Source organism: Pteropus alecto, unplaced genomic scaffold (genome assembly GCF_000325575.1).
Source record: "Pteropus alecto unplaced genomic scaffold, ASM32557v1 scaffold7, whole genome shotgun sequence".
NCBI lineage: Eukaryota > Metazoa > Chordata > Mammalia > Chiroptera > Pteropodidae > Pteropus > Pteropus alecto.
Window position 1 is genome coordinate 29,469,736 of NW_006494614.1, and position 12,577 is coordinate 29,482,312.

The window sequence follows — 12,577 nt, forward strand, 5'->3', positions numbered from 1 at the left end:
GAAAGAGAACTTTGTTCCTTGTAAAAGGGGGGTAAACTCTCTAAAAATACTGATCTGTTCCTGGTTACAGTGTAAAACGAAAGACATCTCTTTTTGAAAAAATGTTGACACTTTGTGTTAGTAATCTTAAGATGTTTATAATTCTAGGTAGGAAGACTCTACACAAATAAATAAAGGTAGTGTAATTCTAGTTACATAGATACTAATAAGTTACAATTTGAGTGCTTAATATCTCTTTTATAAGGACGCTTATCAAATTCATGAGGGCTCCACCTTCATGACTTAATCACCTCCATAAGGCCCCACCTCCTGATACCATCATATTAAGGGTTAAGAATGCAACATATGAATTCGGGCAGGGGGAGCACATAAACATTTAGTCCATAACAGTTACTACCTATGAGGCTATGACAGGCCCAAAGACAGGTCATAAGAACATTCTGGTTTTGTCTAAGATCCAAATAAAGACTGTACTCTAAATGAAAATCTATACAAAATAAAGCTACATGAGAATACTATTAACAAGGCACTTTATCATTTTTCCAAACAAAAGAACCACCCCCAAATATTCTGAAATAATATATCTAGTTAGACACCTACCAATAAAAGATATACCCTTTCTAGATGACCAGGATTGTACTATAAAATCCATTCTAAATAGCCTTAGTGTGTTAATACGTGTATGAATCTTTGGTTGGGGAGGTAGAAGGGATCAGTTAAACTGAAACTTATCTCACCAGATCAGTCAGTATGCCTTTTGTTACAAGGTATAGAACATCCAAGTCAAATCTGTTTAAAAAAAAAAAGTTGGGTGAGGGCATTTATTGGCTAATAGAACGTAAGAGTCGAGAGGCAAGGATGACTTTTAAACGAAGCTGGATCTAAAGGCTGAAACCATGTCACCAGGAGCCAGACTCTCCCCAGTCCTGGCTTTGCTTCCTTCTGTATTGTTTCTATGCCCAGGCAGCCATGCCTATTCTGATAACAGTAGAGAGGATAAAATGGCTGCCAGCAGCCTCAAACTTACATTCTTTTCTTCTCAAACTAAAATATAAGGGCTACTCTGACCCAACAGAATGAACAAAAGTCCTGGACTTGGATTCCATTGGCCCAAGTCAGGTCACATGCTTATTCCATAATCAATGCCTATGGCCAGAGAAATATAAGCTATACCAAGAGGCTCAAGCCACATGCCAAACTCATCCACATCCTGACAGCATTGAAAATAATAACAGCACTCACAACAAAACAACAACCACAACAATAAAAAGAATAGAGTCCTACCAGACCCATAAGAATGTCTACTACTTCAGATGTCCCTTTTAAAAACCATATAGGAAATAAACTGAGATAAAGAAATTAGCTTAAGGAAACATCATACCAGCTTTACTTTTTAAAATCTTGGTAATTGCTAAATACTCTGCTTTTCTTCAGCCATGCAGCACTACTACTTCTCCTCAGGTATCTATGAAGCGGAGGAACACAGTCAAAGAATACTGACTAGATCTGGCAGTGCAGAGTGTCCTAAAAATTTTCAGCTTTAAAAAAAACCTTGTACTAGCCCACAAATTTCTACTCATACTTCCAGAGAGATCAGCATTTGCGGCAGAAACTATTCTCAGTTTTTATTAGAAACCTCATTTGCTGCTAGCCTCATATATTTTTAAATGACTAGCCTAATTTCTCCAAATCTACAAATATCACATACTTTTCTTGGTTATAATTAGTCATTAAGACTTATTAGCACAGGAGTAGTTTCGAGAAACTCTAAATCACAAGTCAGTCCTGATTTCTGTTTTTATGTTTTTCTTGACTTTCAGGAAAAGTATTTGTTTATTCCGCCTGGAAAAAGCCACCACATTAGGTTTCCTCTTTTTATCCCTTGAAAATAGTTATTATTATTATAAGAGAGAGTTAAGGTAACACATTGGAAGCATTAGGTCGAGTTTAAGCAGCCTCTCAAGTCTATGACTAGAGTATAGCAAAACTTCCAAAAGTCAGGAGAAAAGCAAGTTAAAACAAACCCTTTATGAGCTGCTACACGTGGGGTGGATCGATAACTCTAACTGACATTTTTTCATATGAAATTCAAGCAGTCTGAAGTTCCCTTTTTCTATTTTCTGAGTATCTGTTTTCTCCACTTCAAAGGACTGTGTGCTGCGAAGCAAGAAGAGGTGGCTCATACACAACAGCATTCCTCTTCTGTGTAACATCCAGCAGTTCTGGGCTGCCAGGCAATGATAAAAGTGCACAGGACTTTGATTGTTTATTTTTCGGTAGTGAAGGCAGAGAAGCACTGTGAACAAGGGGACCAGTTTAGGAGATGAGCATGGCTGGGTTCCAACCTCTGCTCTGCCACCTACCAGTCTTGTGAGTAACCTTGAGCAAATTATTTAACTCTCTGAGCTCCTCCTTTCCTCATCTATAAAATTAACATTGTAATAATAATATTTATCTTGCTTGGTTGGTAGGAGATTTAAGTGAAGTACGTATTGTAAAGTGGTTAACCTAATTTGCACTTTAAAACAACAGCTAATATTTACCGATATTTATTAATATTTATTATGTACCAGGTATAAGTGCACCCAATTCATGTATTTATCCATTAAACAAATATTTATGAGTACTTAACAATGTACTAGGCACTGTTCTAGAAGATTAGGATATTTCAGCAAAGAAAATAAAGATTCCTGTCTGCAGCTTAATTCTTCCTGGATAGCTATTAAAGATTATAATTAATAAGCATAATATGCATACTACATAAAACCAACAATAAAAATGAAAATGAAATTACTCAAAGTTAATTGATATGATAAAGTCTTGTCTAAAGTCGTTGAGAGCAATTGGCCTCTGCAAACACTTCAGACATAACAGCACAATGAAGGCAGCCAAGCGAACTTGAGGAACCAGAGACTTTCCTGTACCAGCGGTCCCGGTATCAGTTGCAGTTGAGTTCCCTCTGGCTGGAGATAAAGGAAAACGAAAGCAGTATGAAGATTTCCTACAATGTTGAAATGCTAAAAAATGTTCTGAAGATCTAAGGAAATGGAGTAGACTATTGATATTTCTCACTTACTATAAGAGTTTTAGAATAGTGACTGCTCTCCCATAATTTCAAATAACAGCAAAGGGCCATTTAGCAATATACTAGGGTTGAAGTGACATGTGGAACAGAGCTGTGACTTTCAGTTTCTACTTATTGGTAACTGCTCCCACACACAAAGTTATATTTTCATTTTTGGATGGTGATCCTGTTCTCAACCTGAATGTATCTTAAGCATCAGCTATCAAAATCAAGAACAGGATGAGTATTGTTTAAAGGGAAGCTGCCATCCATTATGTTAATTGTTATTGATGGTGAGCTAGAAAAGGAAAACAGAAGAAATTTCACTTGACAAAAGCAATAGAACTATGTCCATCTTGTGGCAAAAGGAGGAGGGAGAAAAGAGTGTTGGATAAGCTAACAGGAAAATACAAATCAAAACCACAATGAAATACCACTTCATTCACATCTACAAACATGGCTATATTTAAAAAGACATAAAAACAAGTGTTGGTGAGGATGGAACCCTCACACATTGCTGTGGAAATGGTCTGGCAGTTCCTCAAAAGGTTAATAAACAGAGTTACCATAGGCCCCAACAATTTCATTCATAGGTATATACCTAAGAGAAATGAAAACATATGTCCACACAAAAGTTTGTACACAAATGTTCATAGCAACGTGATTCAAAATGGCCCAAAACTGGAAACAACCCACATTTCCACCAATTGAAGATTGGATAAATAAAATGTAGAATATCCATGCACTGGAATATTTAATAATAAAAAGGAATGAAGTGTGGGTAGTTGCCACAACATGGCTAAACCTTGAAAACATTATGCTAAATGAAAGAAGCCAGTCACAAAAGGTCGTATATTATATGATTCCATTCTATGAAATGATCGGAATAAAAAAAACCCATAGAGACAAAATAGATTAGTGGTTGCCAGGGACTGGAGGAAGAAAGAAGAAAGTGTGCTAACGGGTACAAGACTTTTTTGGGGAGGCGACGGGGGGCGGTAATGAAAATGTTCTAAAATTAGATACTGGCTATGGTTGCAGAATTCTTAATATACTACAAACCATTGAAATGTATACTTTAAACGATTGAATTGTATGGTATATCAATTATATCTCAATAAAGCCATTTTTTAAAAAAAGCATTGGGTACTGTAGGCAAAGTAAGTTGTCTTTACCCAAAATATTTCTCATTTTGACATTATTCAGTATTTCTCCCCGCCCCATGGTATGATTTGATTTGAGGGAGGGCTCTATGTCACTGAAATATTTCTTGCCTATTCCCTACCCCTGTTTCACTAAGCTTGTGAAATTATACCTTATTAACTTCACACCTGGGGCTTAAGGCTTTGCTTCTAACAAATATTCAAAATAGCTCAAGGAAAGATTTCTCATTGAGCTTTTATCAGTCATGTGCTGTTTAGTACAAATGAGTTTGTCAGATCTTTTGCTGACAGGGGGATCTGAATGAGGACAAAGTGCCACAGGATGAATGAAGAGGGCACAGAGAAAAGAAGGTTGAGAATGTGCACATTTTCATCTCAATATCTTAACAGCATTGATATTATTACCTACCTGTCTTGGCTAATGCTCTGACCCGCCGCCCTTTTTTCCTCCTTTTTTCATCCACTGATCCATAAAACCTCTGCATCCTGCAGGGTATGATTCAAAGGCCACTTTTACCAAAAGCATGATTGCATAAAACTACTACTCATATATCTATTTTCTCTGCTTTTGGTCCATATCATTGTTTATTTTAATTTGAAATTACATTGAAATTTTTTTCATTCTGCTTCATAGATACCAGTTCTGCTCTTAATATAAAAAATTAGTTCTGTAATATATCTCTGTATTAGATGACAGATAGGCTTTCTTTAGAGGATCAGCTCCAGCTGGTAGTCAAGAGCTCTCTGTAAAGGACTCCAAACCATAGCCACTCTCAGCGAGGAGTATGTGTGACCAATCAGCCATGTCTGCAATGAGCATGGGAGTAGGTGCACGTCATCCCCGATGGTTGTCACTGCTTATGAAGCCCTTTGTTATTTGATATTTCCCTCTACCTTATAATCAGACATGATTTTTACCTACACAGCTGAGAAACTTCCTTCACTGTTGCATACAAGTGTCAACTGGCTTGCTAGTGATATCATTTGCTAAAAATCCTAACATCTTGTACTTTAAAATACTATGGAATACTACAATATTTCATCTTTCCATACTACCCATGTGATGTAGATCTTCTGACCCCCATGAATAAGAAAAATAATTTTAAATATATAAATTTGACATGTTGTATAACAGACACTATTGGTTGCCTTCACGCCTCCTGCCTCCTTCTGGAAACGATTACAATGTCATTCTGTTATCCACCCTTTTTCCATGGGTTCGCATGACTTAGGGGAGGCTGGCACCACTATCAACCAAAAAGCTAAAGCCTGTTTGGATGAAGCCAACTATGACAGTCCTATTTCCCAACCTGGGCTTGTTTTAAATGAGGAATGCAATGCAATTCTGACAAGAGAGGAAGTCTCCTAGGCTGAGAGGCATCTGGAAGAATCTTCTCCTCTTTTCAAGACTCACAGAAATAGATGTTCTTTATCTGGATGTTGTTGTGTCTGGATGCTATGCCCAGACTGCTATAGCCATCATGCTGTGAGTCTGAAAACAGGGTTACCATAGAGGAGAGAGAAACAGAGAAAATGCAAAGAGGCAGAGCCAGAATCATGTCAACCAGCACCTGGAGCTTTCTCTACTTTTGGACTTCGTGTTAAGAGAAGTAATAATCTTTGTATTTTTTAAACCCACTTGAATAGTTTATTGATACTTCTCCCTAACTGATTATATATTATACTCATTCTAAACTACAGCTATATCTATATATTTGATAGCACAGATGTAAACCTTTATCGTTAATCAAAAATCTTTTTTCTGTGTGTGTGTGTGTGTGTGTGTGTGTAATTTCAATGGTTCTAACACTTCTATAGTGTAGCTATTTTACAAGAATTACCATCTCCAATTAAAATGAAGTAACTGAGACCCACACATGCCAAAGATCACACAACTGGTTAGTGGCATTCTTCATTCATTCCTCTAGGCCATCTGGCCTGAATCTAAGAGTGGCATTGTTGAGCAACACAATTAATTGGTGTTTCATCCAAGAAAACCGAGTGCATTCTTTGTGCCAGACATCAACCTAAGGACTGGTGATACACATGAAAGAACCCTGATTTCATGGAGCTTTTAGTTTGTAGAGAAGAAATATATTAGACAACTATTGGGAGAAAATGTTATGCAACTGAAGTTATAAGTCCTTTAGAGCATTTAAGAGAATGTGAAAGTGTATTAGAGAAATCTAATCTGGACCAGGATATCAGAATGGCCTTCCCCATGGAGCTGAGCTTTAAACTCTGAGGATAGAAAGGAGTTCATTCAGTGAGGTAGATAGGCTAGGTGGAAAGCAAGAACAGTATGTGAGTATATGCAAGGCCCTAAGGCGGGAAGGAATGTGGGTTTCTCAAGAAACAGAGAGAAGGCCAATCTGCAGGAACATGATGTTCCTGGGGGCAGGGACACACTATGAGACAAGGTTACGTGGGCCAGGTATGTTACAAAGAACCTGAAGACATTTGAGTTTTAATTAGGTAAGTGACAGGATTGGATTTACACTTATAAAGAATTGGAAGATGGATTAAAGAGAGGCAAAAGTGGAAGGTGTAGATGTGATTATTGAAGAGTCGGCAAGAAATGATAGTGTCTTAGACAAACTAATTTATTTGTCTTTCTCTTTCCTAAGTGCTCTCCCACTCAAATCCTCTTGAACTCCAAAGCAGCATGTATCTCCTATCCTGGAAACGGCACAATCCACAAACCTTTATGGCATTGAGATTCGATTGTCTTTCAATCCTAGACAGTGGACAAGAGTCATAGAGAAGCGCTTCCCTGGGGCCTGAAGTATTTGTTACAAAAGTGGATGTCAAGAGTTAACAGGTCAGACTGTGCCAGTTCTGAGCAGATGTTCTTATAAATTTATTTTCCATAAGGTTGTGGTGCAGCTCCTCTCATGCAGAACTCATGCCAGGGGCCTCTCAGGCTTGGGTCTGGAAGTGGCCTTTGTGAGTAACACAATTTATTGTTCTTTCATCCCAGATAAATCAATTACTAAGTGCGTGCTTAAGCAACTGAATGGACCAAGTTGCTAATAAGGACAAGATTGTTAAATATAAGTCAGTTAATTGCTGAGGAACAACGATCATAAATGACTGCCTTAGACCTGCAGCCCTTCTCTTTGTTAATTGTATGGCAGATTCAGTTTTATATTAAGGATTCCACTGTGACGACTGACGGCAGGCGGTGACAGAGAAAACCCGCCCCTGTCCATATGGACAGTCTCAAAGGCCCCAGCCGGATGCACACACACCTGGGCTAGGCGGGTGGACCGCCTTAGCGGCAGCGGCAAAAAAGCACAGTACTAAGAGCGTCTGAGGGTCTCCAAGATCTCGAGGTCCCTGCTTGCGGTCACAGGCATTTTATAACTGGAACCACTGAGAGGTGTGTTTGTATGCTCACTTTCAACCTCCTTTCCTGCAGCCTCCGCGAGGAGCAAGAAAGCTTCTCAGGCGGCCTGGGTGGGGCGGTGGATGTGGAGTCGTGGGCCTAGAGGAACCCGGCCGGGAAGCGACGTCGTCACTCCCGTCATTGCGCACAGTGCCCTGGAGCGGCCTTAGGCGCAGCCCAGGTCACTGGCCTTGCGGCCTGCCAGTCTGCATATAGGCCCCGGAGCGCCTGGCCCACTTTGTTCTAGGCCCGTCTGGACCAGGAAGCACCCCCCAACCTGAAGGCTAAGGCTCCCGAGCCGCGGTCCATCCTCCCGGGAGCACAGCAGCGCAGTCCACCCTCCCCTCTGCCCGGCCCGTGGGCAATCACAGCAGAGTCTGAGCCTTAGGTTGAGAAGGAAGCAGCATGAGAGGAGGAAGGTGGTGGCCCCCAAGAGCAAGAGCACCATAGGGAGATTATTTCCCTGAAAGTCAAACTGTCGATCCAAAATTGTTACTAGTTCTGGTGATTTCATCTTGAAGGCAGGTGTAAGACACAAGACTAGACGTTTTAAAACTTTAGAAAGCCACCTAACTGGATCTAATATGTTGAGCAATAATTAGAGATAACTTAAAATACACAAAATGCAGCATTAAATTCTAGAACCTTCATGGAGGACGTTTCATCATGATGATATACAGATTGGAGTACTGAAGTCAGTAGCCCAAAGGAAAGAATACCCACTTCTGTCTAAACAATTGAAACTGATCCTGTAAGATTAAATTGGCCCCACAATGTTGTACCTATAATGAAGAAAACAAGAGTGTGAATCATGACTGAAGCCTGAAATTAAAAGGAAAATGCAGTAGAAATATCACTATAGCACATATCTGTCTCCTCTGTCTTCTGCTTCAAAAGTCTGTTGGACTTAAATGATTCAGTCATTTTGTTCAGTGACAATGATGAAAATAACAGGACTAACAGAAAAGAAAATATATATCCTGAATTAGATGATTAGCATGTACTTCCCTAGAACCATTCTCTGGAAAAGTAGAAGCAGCACTAGATGAAAATACCTACAGAGCAGAGCATGAACTCAGAACCATTCCAGCAGATTCAGAGTTAAACACAGTACCAATTTGATGTTTCTAATACCAATACACCTTTAAAATGTCACGAAGTGATATCTCAAGGAATTTTAGTCAATCTTCTATCTTTACATTGGAAGCACTTTTGAAGATGCCATTCTAAACTGTGGAAATGAATCAATAGGAACACTCTCCTGCCTATTAATAGAGCCTATAATTTTTTTTGTTGAGATTTTAAGATATAGCTAGAAGAACCAGAAAAAGATCTTGTAGATATTACTTTAAATATCTCTGGCCTAATTAAACGTGAATGGTGTAATGTCTGAAAATTATTGGTAGTGTTTCTACAGATAGTACCAGCAGTTTAGCAAAGGCTGAGAATAAGCATACAAAGAATAAAAAGAGTTTGAAATAATTGCAAAGGAATAAATGAGTTAACAATTCTAGAAGAACACTATATTATTTTAATTTTTCAAACTGGCTTCGATCCTCTGGCAAATATGATATTTGAAATTATTATTACTAACTTTGATAAAAGAAATAACGTTTCTAATTTCTCTGTGAAAACTCTCTTTGAAGAAGCCAACGGCAGATGTGTTGCCTATTAAGGAAGCATCAAAGAAAGGTGTGTGCAAAAAGAAAATAAAATTTTTAGTGTGTCCTTTGAATCTAAAATACAACTTTTGAAACAAACCAGAACTCCACTGTTTTGATGAGGAAGAAACTAAAGAGAGCCATATCATTTCCACTGGTCCTATAAAAAAAAAAAAAATGATAGTATATCAAGCACCTGTAACTAAGGGAGGCTGTTACTAATGAGGACCTATACTGCCTCATCATTAAAATAAAAACCAGAATTATTTTAGCGATATTATCACATATTTTTATTTGACATAAGTTAATTTTTCACTAAGCTTTTACCAAGTCTTTAGCTTTCTATCATACTGTATATATTTGCTTTCTGGTATCAAACTATCTGGGTTTTGAATTGTAACACAGACACTTATTGTGTGACATTTAAGAAGTTAATCTGTCTCTACTTGTTTCTTCATTTAAAAAATGGGAATAATTACATCTTTCTAAAAAGGTTGTTGTGAAAATTAAGATAATCAAGCCCTAGGAGAAGTTCCTGGTACATGTGAAGTAGTCAATAAATGTTAGCCTAATGTTATTGTTATAGTGTTTTAAGCCTTTTAAAAAGATATGGGTTTTTTTTAGATTAGGTAATAATTTGTTGAGCGAGTACAAAAGTATGATTTCATTCATTTCCTTCAATAAATATTCAAAGTGCCAAAATAAAATCATGTCACCATCACTGTCATCATCACATTTATTATTTTATGTGAGAGTATGCTTCTCGCTAATCTAAAACATCAAGATATTGTGGTAAAATTGAGGAGAATCAGAACTCTATCTCTCTTTACTGTGCAAAAGCAACTGTTATCTTATTAATCAAAAGATCATTAATAACCCCAACTCTCACCATAATATTTAAGGCACGATTTAATATAAACATGAATGGGGAGATATCAATTTAGTTTTGCCCACAATCAAGTCTTGTCCACAAATTAATGGTCAATTAATTCTTGTCTATAATGTCAAAACTGCAAACAATCTTATTTTATGGTGAAGATGTTTCCATAATGTGAAATAGAGTATGGTAAGTCAATAATGGAATAGCCATGCCTAAATCTTGCCTGCTTCTTAGAAGGGATTTTAACATAAAATATCAAATTTACAATTCACCAAGAAGCATATGGCCAATATTGTCAAAGGAATTTATTATACATAAATATGTCTGTGTATTTTTTCTTTAAAAACAACAAAAGAATGGACTATATTTAGGTAAAATCTGACATTAATAAACAAGAATGGACAAAGATAGAACACACAATGTGAGGTCTTTGAACAATTCAAAAGAACTAAGACCTTCTACAAATATCTCAAATTCTTAAATCAACTATAGAATATGAGAAGGCATGTTTTTTAGAAGGTTTTAGGATTTAAATTTGATAAAATCACAAGTGGATGCTTCTGATTTTTGTTTCAAGGGTCAAGCACTAACTAGTTTGTTTTTGTTGTTGTTTTGTTTTGTATTCTTTTGTTTTATTTGCTACCTAGAAGTCTTTGTCAAAGCAAGCACTAAAAGGTGATTTCCACATTTTCTAGGATACCAATGCATCAAACCATTTTTAATTTATCAAATGTTGACAGGAAATAAATGAAATTTCTCTTTAAGCTACACCATGAATTGTGATAACAGGAGGTGACCAGTATATTTTAAAACCCCTTTGTTCATCATAATCTTCTCTGCCTTTTAATTTCATTAATCTAAGCATGGGTAATATTTGTTCTGTTATTTTTTTTCCAAAGATAAAAATCAGGGATATCATCTTTTAATATTTAGTCCAGTGCATCCATTTTGAGATAATATAAGCAGAGGAGGCTTAACATTAAATAATCTATATTGCTGGTTCTTAGGGAGGAAAGTCGGCTAAAGTCTCCAGTACTGTTCCTGTATCTTCTTGTAAGGGGGAAGGCCCACAGACCTGCAATCACTCCAGGAAACGTCTCCTTTAGCTTGACATCAGTCCTGGTAGTCAGTGACCACTGGTGAACTCAGTCACACAGATGCATAAAATAAATTAAATCATCATCAAAAAGAGAACCAATCTGTACCCAGAATAGAGAGTGCACCTTGATTGCAGTGATAAGGGTTAAGAAAAATCCGTCAGATAAGCTCAACAGCAAACCTTGGCCTACCTTTTCACCTATCACCAGGAACAATAAAAAACCTAAAACACTGAATATTGAGAACTGAATGTTCTAACTCCTTTTGTAGTTGTATAATATAAAAACTCAAGTAAAGCCACTACATAAGTATCCTTTCTTTCATTATTCCAACTGGCCACATTTCATAATATAGGATGGATAATGGATCTCAAAGGTACAACCTGATAGCTTAAAATCTATCAAATTCATCGTTTCAGGTCTAGGACCTTATCTCAGATCTTAAAAGCTAAATTCATCCAGTTTAAGGTGAAAGCTTAACGGCTTCTGGGTATAAATCTTGTGTAATAGATTATGTTGTTAGTGAGAGAGACAAATTAGGAAATTTATCAAGAACTTTCGCCATGAAGACAAGAAAAAAGTTAACAGATTAAAACCATATTAAGATTAAGGTACTATAAGTATAAAAGTAAAAGCTTTTTAAAAAGTAAGAACTAAAATCCCAATTAGAATTAAATATTAGGAGTTAAAAATAGTGATATAAGAGATATGAGATGGAAAGTCTCTATGCCAATAGAATAAAAAGAAAGGAATGCAAAAGAGATAATGGATTTTATTAAACGCGAATTTGAAAACTGAAAATGTAAAAATATGTGGGATTAAGGTTTAGAAACAGAATTAAAGATTTAAAAAGAAAACTATAGCAAAACTATAAGATAAAAGAAAAATGGGAAATGTATTTTTGAAACAATGAATATATCATTTTTGAGAATTAGAAAAAATGTAAGACAAAAAATAAGAATACACAATTAAAATAGCAGAAATAAAATATTTGAAATACTAATAATAATCAACCATCAATTTATTAGTGATCCTCTTCATCTGTTATACACTATGGGGTGAATTAAAATTTCTACTTCTTCCTGTAGCTACTGAAATTTCTACTTCTTCCTGTAGCTACTGTAATTTCTAGTTTATGAATATTGTTCCTAAGTAACCATTTGGGTTTTAACTTTGTCTGATTTATAAAATGGGGATGATAATAAGTACCTCTTCACATGGTTCTTGTAAAGCTCAAATGAATTAATTCTTATAAAGAGTTTAGAACAGTGGGAAGCCCAGATTCAAGGAGAGGGGAAATAGATTCTTTCTCTTAATGGGGGAG

At 36.6% G+C, this 12,577-nt stretch overlaps 1 pseudogene; it reads left to right on the forward strand.

The window, feature by feature from the left end:
- The window catches only part of LOC107196742, a 29,974-nt pseudogene extending 20,400 nt beyond the window's left edge, over window positions 1-9,574 (forward strand).
- Window positions 9,575-12,577: the final 3,003 nt, after the last annotated feature.